The 13,498-nt window shown below is 34.6% G+C and overlaps 1 protein-coding gene across 6 annotated transcripts in view; it reads left to right on the forward strand.

The window, feature by feature from the left end:
- The window catches only part of LOC106868150 (protein mono-ADP-ribosyltransferase PARP6), a 186,687-nt gene that overhangs the window by 70,559 nt on the left and 102,630 nt on the right, over positions 1-13,498 (forward strand). The window contains exon 1 of one of the 6 annotated variants that reach the window (XM_089349127.1): positions 3,024-3,883. The exons of 4 other annotated variants lie outside the window; for them this stretch is intronic. The gene's annotated coding sequence lies outside the window, so the exon portion shown is untranslated. Of the gene's footprint in view, positions 1-3,023; positions 3,884-13,498 lie in introns of those variants that run through there. One more of the 6 variants, XM_089349126.1, reaches the window with a different exon arrangement.

A 13,498-nucleotide genomic window follows, 5' to 3' on the forward strand; every position in this document is an offset into this window, starting at 1 on the left:
TTTGATTCTACTTATGTCCAGTTTTTCTCTCAGTTACACTGTTCATGCTAGCTAATATTACAATATTCAGTGAAGCACGACCACTTCATTTATTTTTCCAAATTCTGCATTCTTTCTAACATTCTACATCCAAAGAACACATCATGCTTCACATGCAAACATTGTATAATGTGCCTTTACCCTGAGAGAGAAAATTTTTGTTGCTAGCAGAATTTATAGATTCTGAACTTTCTCAAACCCATTCTTACTCTAGTTGCTATGTTTTTAATACAACCATCTCTACCACTAATTAAATCACCTGGGTAACAAAAGCCATCAGCTACTTCTAGGTAGCTTTCCAACTATTTTAAGGAATTTATTTCACATATACACTGACTACTGACTACTCTTGTGCATCTGTCACCATTGCTGTCTATTGTACTTATAACCCTGCCTGTGAATAGACACTACACTTCTTGTGTGTCCATAGTTTACAAAAAATACACTGTATGGAATTCCTACGCACTGTTTTTCTGTACATTGAGCATGGCCATTTTCCTGAAGGTGATAGAGTCTTGTTTCCTTTCTTGCTAAAAAATACTTTAGTTTACACTAGGTTTAACTTCAGCCATTTAAGTTTTGCTTCCAAGTTTATAATTTCTTCTTCAATTCTTTGATCCAACTAGCTATATGATATAAGTCATTGGCACATAGGAGTTCCCATGGACAACCAGTCTTAAACCCCTTTCTTATAGTCTGGAGAATTATAATAAACACAAGGAGGTTGAATAATGAGCCTTCGTGTACACCAACCAGCATACTAAGTTGCTCATGGAATTCATTGTTAACCCTCACTCTCTCTCTATCAATAACGGTGGTGGTAATAACCTGGTATGTCACTTAGTTTCATATTCATATTTTTTTTTTTATTAAGATGACAAATGAAGTGAAATTAAAGTTTTTGATCTACACTCACTACCCTTATATACACTATTCTATCTTCTGATGAAGTTTTCTTCCAATTCTCAAAGTTTTAAGGAAAAAAAACATCATTGCAATTTCTATATTAATTTACAGGTCTCCAACAAAGTTAATATGAATTCTGATCAAGATAGCGACCTCTTGGGAAACTCCTTCTTTTTGATCTTTCTTAGGCAGTCCTTTTTACTTGTGTTAGAAAGCTACTAAACTTTAATTTCTTCATAGAATGACTTGATACACAGGAAATCATTATTGATTTGCTGAACACCTATCCATTATTTATTTACTCAATAACGATTTCATACAGAATAAGCAACTTTAGCAGTATCAACAAGATGTGGTGAAATACAGAATGTTGTTTCATAGCTAAGTCATTGTTATACATTATAAATGTGGCAACCATCATAATGCAGTAGTAAATTCTTGAGAAACTAAATCCTCTTGGAGCTTACTACTTAAAACTAGCTAATTGATTTTAAAATGATCATCAACACTATAAAAGTATGATGAAACCAAGACCAATCATTATCCTTGGCCCTTTCGAAGACTTTGACAAAGTGTGACATGCAAACATCCTGACCTGATTTTCTTCTAATGTACTCTTCAAGAATTAATGCTTTTGTTACCATATTTCTGTTTCTATTCATTCTGAAATAATGAAGAATTTAGTAAAATAACAGTCATAATAAAGCTTATGTTTGAATTTAGTTCACTTTAAAACAAGAAGTGCATATCACAGAGCCAGGAGCAATTACAGGCAGGTTAGTATAAAAAAGATTAATTACTATTTAAGGCTTCTTCACTCTACAATATATGCCTGCATACATCAATGGGGTTAGCTATTCTGTCTCACCACACTGCTGAATTCTCCAGCTTTTGACCTGCCATCAGATTTATTTTCATAATAGCTACATTCTCTTTCTCACTGATAAATCTCAATTTTAAAGACCATACCCTCTGTACGTTGTTGCACATGCGCTTTCTTGAAGTTTCAAATTCTTAGCTCTGTTAAATTTGCAATGAAGAGACTTAATTTTCTTTTCAAAAACCTTATATACTTAAATCTGGAATAATTATTAGTTATTTATAAAATCAAAGGACAGTCTAAAATGAAGAACTGTTCTAATATCTGGCATTTTAAGTCTTGTTTAGAGAAGAAAGTCACTTAACCAATGGTACACGGGATGGAATGCTTCACATTATTTGTTCAGAGCCCCTGTATCCTGGGTTCAAATCCTACTAAGGTCAACTTTGTTATTCATATTTTCAGGTTGATAAAAAAATTGTACAGTTCTAGGGTGGTAGATTAGTAAATATCACAAGGTTTCTGTCAGATTAGATGTTTTGTGATATTGCTGTAACTCTTTGCACCCTGAGTTCAAATCCTGTCATGGGTGGTAGCCTTCTTGTCTTTGGATGCTTCTAGCAGACTCAACTCTTTTGCAAGCATTCAGGCCATGGTGATAAGTACCGTCCATCCCTCTCTTCTCACCAGTCTCAGAGGTCCTGTAAAGTATCATTAGCATTGCCTTTCCTCCTGACTAAAAGATGAAAAAATTTAATTATTAATTCTCCACTAGACAACTTTCAAATCCCAGTTAATGATTGAGTAGCAACATAACTAGTCTCCTCCTCCTCCTCCTCCTCGCCGTCCCCGTCGTCATTTTTATCAGCAGCAATATTCTACTTTCCATTTTTAGTAAAAAGTTTAAATATTTAATAACTTCATTAAAAAATAGTATTGATAAACCAGCAATAAATATGCTTTTACAGTTCCTATCCCCATTTCATATTTATTGTTTGACATTTGATATTCAATAAAATTTCCATAGAACAAAGCCAGTCCTTCACACTAAACAGCTAAACATTTTTGAAAAACAAAATCTCTGACTTTGTGTGTAATCATGTTGCACACAAAAATAAATAAAAATAAGTGTCAGCTGATAGCTGTCGGTTATTTTCTTTGCTGTGTCACCAGACTATTGAGTTATTGCTTTCAAGAACTAATTTGTCAATTACTTTGTTATCTTGAGAAATTACAACTCTCAAAGTTTTGGTTAAGCCTAAGTGCGCATGGCAGGACTGGCAACAGGCTTTGACATTTCTCTTTTACTGGAAACTTTTCATGGCTAGCAATGCTGTAATGAATAATTTACTAGCAGGTAAAATATGCTGGAATAATGCAAACTTTTTCATCCACTTACAAAATATTAACTGTGGAAATAATTGATTTTATCTTGTTGAGAAATATGTGAGATGAGAAGCAAGCTGTCTCAGCTATATGCGTGTTCTTAGTAGCTAGCTCACAGTTGGTGATAGCTGATAGATGCACTATGAAAAAGAAAAGCAACAGATTGTTGCACACAACAAAAATTTCATCTGTTGCTATATTTTACTATTAGTTAGCTGATGGAATTAATTTGAAACTGATTTTTAGATAACTCATTGTAAACGGCCACATCTTCATGGATTGTTTCAATATTTAATTCACAGCAGTTCATTAGTTTTTATTTAGATCATGCTGCTTCTCTATTTTTCTATTCACCAAAATGTAATTCTGGGTAAACCATGACAGTATAATATATATATCTCATCTCGGACAATATTGAGGATTCCACAAGGAAAAATCTACTACACTCTGATTACAATCGCTCATAACTGTTCATTGCTTCGACTATTTTCCTTTTTAAATAAGCTTGTCATGCACAAAAAAATAAAATAAAATAAATAAGGAATATATAATTATGCATAAAAAAACTAGTTTTCTCTTCATGAAATCCAAACTTAACATTTGCTTCTGAGACATGACCAATTACATAAATCTTTAGGAAAAATATGAGAAAATAAAACTAATTATGATAATAAACTCCAAAATGAAACTGGATCTTACTTCAACAGTAGCTGGAATAATGTTTCATAGCTGGTATGTATATCTGTTACACTTTCATATAATATTTTGATTTGCTTTGGTATTTTGATCTGGCATTTCTTTATTTGTCTTTAGTCATTGAGTGTTCTTTCATAGTCAGTCAGTCATTCAGTAAAACATTCTTCATTTAGTAGAGACTTCTGTGGATTTTTTTTTGTTGTTTTCTTTTTTATGTTGTTCCTCAAAAAGTTGCTGGTATAAATGCTGGAATTTGCAGGAATTTTGCACCTCAATTCTAGTATTCTGTCCATTGTTTCAAAAACAAACCACTACCAACATCATCACCAAGTAGTGAGGGTTGCCTCCTCCTCCTCCTCTCTTCTTTTTCTTCTTCTTCTTCTTCTTCTTATTATTATTATCATCATCATCATCATCATCATCGTCATTCAATTTATGTTTCCATTTCTTGACGAGTGTCTTTCTGACACCTAGGGCAGAAAAACTCACTGTATACATTGGTAGGCCATTAAAATAAACACACCAGATTGTTCATTTATGAAGTCATATGATAGAGAAAAAGGAAAAAGTAAAAAAGTAAACAAAGAAAATGAAGGAGAAAAGAAGGAAAGAAAATTCACAGCATCAATACTCTTCTCAGTACGTGTGACGTACCAGTTAAGACAAATTTTTGCACTTGCCACATGGATGGTAAACCAGGGATCATTCTTGAATGATTTTTAGTTCCTTTTTTGATCATTCCAAGTGCTCCTATAATCACTGGTACTGTAACCATCTTTCGATGCCACATCTTTTTGATCTCGATTAGCAAATCTTTATATTTTCTGAGCTTATCAAATTCTTTTGCTGAGGTATTTTGGTCACAGGGTATGCTCATGTCAATCAGTAGACAGACTTTATTGTTTTGGTCTTTCACAACAATATCTAGTTTATTTGTTTTGATGGTCTGGTCTGTACATACTGAAAAGTCCTGAAGAATTGTTACATTTGATGGTCCGGTCTGTACATACTGGAATGATGGTCTGATCTGTACATATTGGAATTATTATCATTATTATTATTATTATCATTTTCATCATCATCATCCTCCACTTCTTCTTTTTCTTCTCCCCCTCCCATCACACTTTGACTTCAGTCAGTCTTCTTTATCTCACTTGGCAATGCATTCAGTTACTCTTACTGTCACTGATACTCACTTACTAATTGTAATTGTTGTCTGGTGATGTCTGTATAGCAAATATTATAAATGATGTCTAGTTCTGGATCCCAGTCAGTTGCATGACACAAAGTCTAATTCCACTACTCAGCATTTTGGGCAAGTGTCTTAGAGTCCAGTCAAGCCTTGTGAGTGAAGTTGGGTAGATACTGCATTGAAGGACATCATAAAGTTGTGTCTGTTCTTGTTGGTAGACTTAATCCGGTGTTTCTCACAGAGTAGGGGTGCTATGAAGATTAAAAACTACCATGTTTAATCCCTTTTACTGCACAAATCAGATATATATCCAATCAAAATGTCATTACCTTTTATATACCAGTCTATCTTTTGTTGATGAATGTCATGTTTGAAACTATTTTTTGTACTGGTGCCATGGTAAAAGCACCTGGTGTCATCTTAAAAGCACCTTGTGCTGGTGTCATGCTAAAAGCACTGATACCAGTGCCACATAAGAAGTACCCACTACACTCTGTGGAGTAGTTGGCATTAGGAAGGACATCCAGCCAGGGGAACCATTCCAGAACCGACAATGGAGCCTGATGTGGCTCCTGGCCTTACCAGCTCCAGTCAAACCATTCAACCCATACCAACATGGAAAAACAGACGTTAAACGAGATGATGATGATATGTCAAGTTTATTGTGGCAACATGACTTGCAGAAAATACCAATCCTATTTTTTTGGTAGCCATTTAACACCATTATTGGAATAACCATGAAATTTAATTTCACAGTTAAGAGACTGGTAAAATTAATATTTGGGGTGGAGCTTGCATTTATCACCATCACCTGGCCCATGGCTGCCTTTGGTGTAACCTGACTCTGTTACAAGCATTTGAACTAAGTCTCCAGTTTGAGGACAGCTGATATTTGGAGTGCTGCTATAAATTCTCATTTTCCAATCTATTTCAGAGCCCTTGCATAAGGACATAGAAATGCCTTGCTGCTTCTAACTATACCATGAAACCCCCACTCCCCCCAAAATGTACAGTTTGAGTGCAGGGAACTTTTATGAAGCTGATAACAGTTACACTCATTTGATGTTATTTAAGTAGTTTTGTTGGATAACATGATTATGGAAAAGTGATGGGCTTTTGATCACCTCTTCATATTTCTCCTTCCTCTTCCTCCTTCTCATACCATGACAGTCACTAAACTACTACCTTCATCATCGTCACCATTATTGATATCATCATCATCATCATCATCACTAAAAGCAGTAGCATCATTTCATAGTTGTTTGTTTTGTTGATTTTTCATATCATGTGTCCAGACATCTCTGTTCAACTATAATTGTTATTTTACAAGCTGTATTGTCATTTGGCATAATAGGAGTAAAGGTTTTGTTGTTGAGAGTCTTTATCACTACATTATATGAAGCTAGAGGAGGTGGAAAATAACACACACAGACACACATGCAAACAACACAAAACACACACATACAAGACAAAAAATTAGACAGAAAGAATTTTTTTGTTGTTGTCGTTGTTGTAAATTCCTACATCAACATGTAGACATAAATAAAAACCAGAAACTAGTAATGGTCTGGATCTGCAAAAATCAGAAAATAAAGTTCACAAATATAATAAGTTTCTACGCTGTAATGGAGATGCAAATTCTAATGATTCAGCCTGAGTCCTTTCTCAGAAGCGTATTCATTCAAATTTAGACAAATACCACCACCTCTATCCAACCTTAGCAACAAACTTATTGATGCTTACAAACTTTATTTAGACATAAATAATAGTCTGGTAGTCTCTGTATACTTGTATAACCTTTTTTAACTGACACATAGCTTCTAAATTATATTTAATCCTAATTGTCCACCACCACTACTATTCCATATCATTGTACCATGAAACGGGGTTACTTTGAACAGTTTTAAACTTCTTATTGCAATAATTTCATAATCTTTTTTTCAATCTTAACTAAATTTGACTATGTTAGGGGGACTAACTATGTAAACTGATATCATCATCATCATCATCATCGTTTAATGTCTGCTTTCCATGCTAGCATGGGTTGGACGATTTGACTGAGGACTGGTGAACCAGATGGCTACACCAGGCACCAATGTGATTTGGCAGAGTTTCTACAGCTGGATGCCCTTCCTAATGCCAACCACTCCGAGAGTGTAGTGGGTGCTTTTACGTGCCACCTGCACAGGAGCCAAATGACTTTGCATGTGCCACCGGCACAAGTGCCGGGAAGGCAACGCTGGTAACGATCACGCTCAAACGGTGCTCTTAGTGCTCCACTGGTACAGGTGCCAAAATAAAAATAAGTTGCAGTCAATATTTGATTACTTTATTTTATATAATTGTTGCTGTTCAAAGTAACCCCTGATTTGGGGTTACTTTGAACAGTAATGTTTTTTTTTACTTATGGGCAAGCACTCTCAAATCCATAGCATCAAATGGAAAACCCCATTCTGCAACAGCTGTAATGTGAGCAACAAATGCTGCTTCTTCTCTTTCACTGAATACTGAAGGGTGACCAGGTTGCCTGCTATGCTTGTTGTTCAATCAGAGTTCCGACTGGAATTTTATAAACAACATGGCTTTTTGAAAGGTAATTTTCTTTGCTTTAATATCTGTCACTGCTTTATCCAGACTCTTTTGGCTATAGGATTTATAGCTTCAAGAGTCAGGTTTTCAATTATAAATTCTTGGCATAAGTATTTGGTTAATTCTAATTTCGATCCAAACTACAAGTTGATCTTAAAAAAAAAAATAGAATATGGTTTAAAGAATTAGACTTTGTAACAGAAAGAAAAACTGATTCTGGTTATCAAGCCATAATAAAATAAATGATAAGTATGGGGTTACATCTCATTAATTCTAAGGGTGAAATATTGTCCATAATTAAGAAAAACATTTAAAAATCTGAAATACCTAACTTATATTGGGCACTATTAGTTTGAACCATAGTAGCAGTTTGCCTACTGCTGGAAACAGTGATCAGAGCTACTTTGAATGGCATTTAAAGTAACCCTGCTGGATAATCAAAGGTGGTAATGGTGGGGAACATGTCATGTTATACAAGTCTTTACAAAGATACCAAAGTTATAAAAACACTTCAACAGAAAATTATTAACTAGTTATATTAACATCATATTTTAACAAAAGTTTGTATCTTTTATTCAAGAAGTGCTTTAGTTACTGACAAAAGTATTCATATCTTACAAAAATGTTTGTTTTGCTGGAATTTGAAGTTGACAAATTCTTTCTTTGAGTGGATAATCAAAGTTATATTTACAAATTTTACTTTATGCATTGAAATTATACTACCATAGAAATATAATTTTAAAGTTTAACAACACATTTAAACAATTTTGTAAGAAATTTTACTAACAAGCAATAAAAGGAAACAAAATATTATATTTTGTCCAAGTTACCCCAGTGTTAATAGTAACCCCCATTTCACCATATACAAACTATACACTCATCTGAACGCCTTATATTTATTCACAAAATACAAGTTCATCTATGTGAACTATAATTTAGTCCTTTGTCATAAGATTTCTTTATTTGCATAAGACTCTTTTTATAGACAATCTTTCTTTGACTAAAGGTAATATTTAGTTTATTCACCTCTCAGTAATAGGCATAAGCATGGCCATGTGGTTAAGAAAGTTGCTTCAGAACCATGTAGTTTAGGGTTTGTTCCCACATTGCAGACACAGTAAGCTGGTGTCTTCTAGGATAGGTTCAGGCTGAATGATGACATGATTGAAATTTGGGGGGCAGAAACATGCAGCATATCATATGTGTATGTAAATGTGCTGTGGTGTGTGTGTGTGTGTGTGTATGTGTGTGTGTGTGTGTGTGTGTGTGTATGTGTATCTGTGTTTGTGTATTCCCTTGTTTCAGTATGTGCATGCTAACTGTAAACAAAAGTCAGTTTATAGAAAAGGTGTCATTTGTGTACAATCTTCTGTGAAAGCATGTCTGGCCATTCAGCTGTTCATTGTCCAAAGATCCAGAGGAAATATTACTTTCCTTACTGGGGAAAAGTTGGTGATAAAAAAGACATTGAATTGTAGAAAAAACTCTGACTTAACTAGTTTTGCCAGACCCTCACAAGCATTACAGGGCAAGTATTAAAACATTCCCTTAGCCATGCTTTCTCATAATTTATAGTGTGTAACTTTGCTACTGTTTCCAGCTCATAACAGTGTATCCATGCTCATTGGCACTCTATCAGTTGCAATGATGAGGGTTCTAGTTGATCCGATCAATGGAGTAGCCTGCTCATGAAATTAATATGCAAGTAGCTGAGCACTCCACAGACATGTGTACCCTTAATGTAGTTTTCAGGGAGATTCAGTGTGACACAGAATGGGACAAGGCTAGCCCTTTGAAACACAGGTACTATTAATTTTTGCCAGCTGAGTAGACTGGAGCAATGTGAAATAAAGTGCTTGGCCAAGGACAAACCATACTGCTGGAAATTGAACTCATGGCATTATGACTATGAGCTGAATACCCTAACCACCAAGCCACACATCTTCACAGAGTAGTATCCATAAGCATCCATGCTGGCGTGTATTGGAAAGCTTTCACAACTTTTGACATTTGTATATGTTGCTGTGTTAGACCTTGATTAGGTCTGATCTTGACTAGGGTCAGACCTTGACTAGGGTCAGACCTTGACTAGGGTCAGACCTTGACTAGGGTCAGACCTTGACTAGGGTCAGACCTTGACTAGACATAGCTAAAAGTGTTCCAGGATATCTAGAACTATATCATCTTATGTGAGCTTCCTTTAAATCTTCCTTTAAAACTCTAGAGGTGTAATTTGAGAGATATTTGACTGCTATTTCTAAAAGATCAAATGCCCTCTCATTGGCATATTGCTAGAATCAGTGAATTTTTTTCAAGCCAGGTTTTCTCTAGTTAACAGATCTCTGTACTTTGCCCAAAAGTACACAGTAATAGTTGAAATATGATTTTAGGTCCCAAAGATAGATATTATCAGCCCAGGATTTCAACTTTCTCTGTTACAAAGCAGTGGAAAATATTTTGAAAGTATTTTTGAGAGACTTTATATTGTTTTTCTTCTTTTGAAAATATAATATTTAGGCACTTTCAAGTAACCACAGTTCTTTAGATTATTGTTATTGATGTTTAGCCTGGGTCAGCCCTAATCTTTGGCTGTTTCAACGCCACCATTTGGCTTTCAGGTGGCTTTAGTGAAAGCCATTTTATGGCAAGCATTCAGTGCAGGTTTCCAGTCAAAGTTTAACTCCTACATGCTGCTCCTTATTGCATCTTCCATAATACATTGCAACATAGTTGCTAGTGAGTACAATTTGAATTGGTTCTCCAAAAGAGGCCTACAACAGATGTAACAGGAGCCAGGTCTCAAGAGTAACGTTTCAGGGGATTCCCTTATTTATTAGCTGCCCCACTATTGACTACCAATTTCTATGAGGGCCACATCAAAAACAGAAGGAATAGTTGGCATAATCCCATATGTTTTAGTTTCTTCTTTTCTTTTTGTTGCTAGTTTCAGTTGCCCTGAAAAAACCATGGGTACTACCCTTCTTCATTCAATCAACCTATGTAGTTCTCAAATGGTGCAAAGAATATTTCAGTGTACAACGTATTTTTTCAAAAATATGATTTGACCCTCAACATTCACATTCCTCTGTCAAATATGCTTATTTATTCACATTATTTTGAATTAATCATGCATTATCTCATAGCTTTAACATTTCAATGAGGAGATTGTCTATTTTTAGAATGACATTGTAGAGTAGGTATGAGAGGCCAGATCTTGTTTGTTTTTAATATAAAACAGTTTGAGTATTTGCACCTGATATGACTGGTTTAACTGCTAAAGGTTTAAGGATTCAAAAAATCCATGCAAATGCTTAACCAGCTTTGAAAATGTTATTAATTTTTTTATAGACAAGTATCAATAAAACAAGGTAAGCAATAGTTTTCCTTATTTCTTACTAAGTTTTTAACCTTAAATCATCGTCCTTTTTTAATTTTTCCATACAACAGTGCACAGATAATTTTATATTTGATCTCCAGTGGGTCATAAAAGATTACATGAGAACCACTAGACTAAACCATAACACACATGCACACATATGCAGCCATATACATACAAACAAGCTCAAACACATGCACACATACAAACACAAGTTCACACACACACACACACACAAACTCACTGTAACAGTTTAGTATACAAACTTTATTCCAGTAGTACAGGATCTTATTCTAACCTCAGTCCATGGATAATTCTGTAATTTTACCATAAAACTTAAGTTCATTCCTTTATAAAAGCCATCAAGTTGTTGAATTCTTCCTGCAACAGCTTTAGGGTACAGTAAGCTTCAGTACATATAATTGAAAAATAGGTTCCATTGTATTACATCGTATCTTGTTTTACTGAGATATCATAAACAGACCACATGCCAATCAGATGTTATTAAAACGAGCTGAATGGGATTGCTAACAACAGTAATAGTATTAACAATTTATTATTAGCTAAATTAGTGAAATGAATGATTGAATACTAACATGAGCTGACAGGTCATGGTTTACAAGTTCACATCAGTTATTGGTATTTTGTTTTTATTATATATCTAGATAAGGCAGTTTAGTCTGCATGCTTTCATTTTACCTAACTGCTGAGGAGTGGTTCTATACGTATGTATGTATGTACGTATACATATATATTGGATCATCTCATAAATAATGTGGCTTTTTCAATTGCATGAACTAAAAGTCAGAGGGGGACAGGATAAACTACCTGCATCAACTTGCTATAAAAGCTGGTAGTAATTTTACCTTGTCCTTATTCTTAGTGCAAGTCTTGAAGAGTGTAGTTCGATTTTAACAGTTATTTTTCAAAGCTATAATAGAAGTGACAAAGGAGCATATACCACATATTTTGCTTTATGAGTTCAATAAAGGCAACAACTCAATGGTAAGTACGAGGAATATTAATGCATTATATGGGGATCAGACAATAAGCGTAAGCCAGTGTCAATGGTGGTTCCAGAAACTCTGAGCTGGAAACTACAGCCTAGAAGACAAGCCGCATCCTGGAAGATCAGTAGAGTTTGACAAAGACGTTTTGCAAAACCCTAGTGGAACTAAATCCCATCGTAACTGTGGAGGAACTAACAGAGAAGTTTTGATTTGGTCATTCAACCATTCATTGACACCTGCATGCCATCAGAAAAGTCAGCAAATTGGGTCAATGGGTCTCTTACAAACATTTTGAGTCTAATCACATGCAGAGAGTGAATGTGCTCTTCCTTGCTGTCACCTCTCATGAATGAACCATTTTTGGACTGAATACTGACTGGTGATGAGAAAAGGGTTCTCTATAAAAATATCAAGTGCCGAAGACAGTGGGTAGGGAAAGAAGCAACTGCACAGGTGTGTCAAAATGAATATCTAGTGGAATTCTGCTTTAGACCACAAGACCTCATAATCCCTCATAACTTTTTCATTTGTTGGAATTTTCAGAAAATTTTTGTGAATTTGTATTCTACACACAGAAATTAATGCAATTACACAAAAACCAAGACCCCAAAATTTTTGGTGCATAATTTAAGGGCTATTTCACCATTATTTTTAGCACATCTTACTCGTTTGTTTGTCAGACTGATGTATTAATGTTTTTCAATATCTTTCTCTCACAAGGCGGCGAGCTGGCAGAAATGTTAGCACGCCGGGCAAAATGCTTAGCAGTATTTCATCTGTCTTTACATTGTGAGTTCAAATTCTGCCGAGGTCGATTTTGCCTTTCATCCTTTCAGGGTCGATAAATTAAGTACCAGTTGTATACTGGGTTGATCTATTCGACTGACACCCTCCCTAAAAATTTCAGGCCTTGTGCCTAGAGTAGAAAAGAATATCTTTCTCCCAAAAACACATTGTTGGTATTTAAGCCAAAAATTCGAACTGACTATATTTTAAACTGTGATTTAAAAAGAGAAATTCTCAAAATTAAAAAATTAAAAAAATTTTTCATGTGACCCGAAACTATGTGGCTGGTAAACAAGCTACTTACTACACAGCCACTCTTATATATATATATATATATTTATTGATATTTAGCATAAGCAACAGACTGATTCAAAGTCCAAAAGTTTTGTACGTTGACATTTATCAAACTAGATTGATAAATGCTAATGCATGAAACTTTCAGACCTTGAGTCACTCTGTTACTTCTCAATATTAATAAAAAATATACATATACTCATATTTTGAGTTTTATTTTCCTGTTTGCACCAACATACTTGTATACCTGTAATATATATATTTTCACCTGTTAAGTGCAAGTGTAATTTCAATAAAGAACAAAATAAGAATTTTTAACACTAACGTAAAAACGGTGTTATTGTATGGGGCTGAGACATGGCGAACAACAGTTAAGTCAAATAAGCAAAGACAACCATTCATCA

This window comes from Octopus bimaculoides, chromosome 3 (genome assembly GCF_046866305.1).
Source record: "Octopus bimaculoides isolate indiv1 chromosome 3, ASM4686630v1, whole genome shotgun sequence".
Taxonomy (NCBI): domain Eukaryota; kingdom Metazoa; phylum Mollusca; class Cephalopoda; order Octopoda; family Octopodidae; genus Octopus; species Octopus bimaculoides.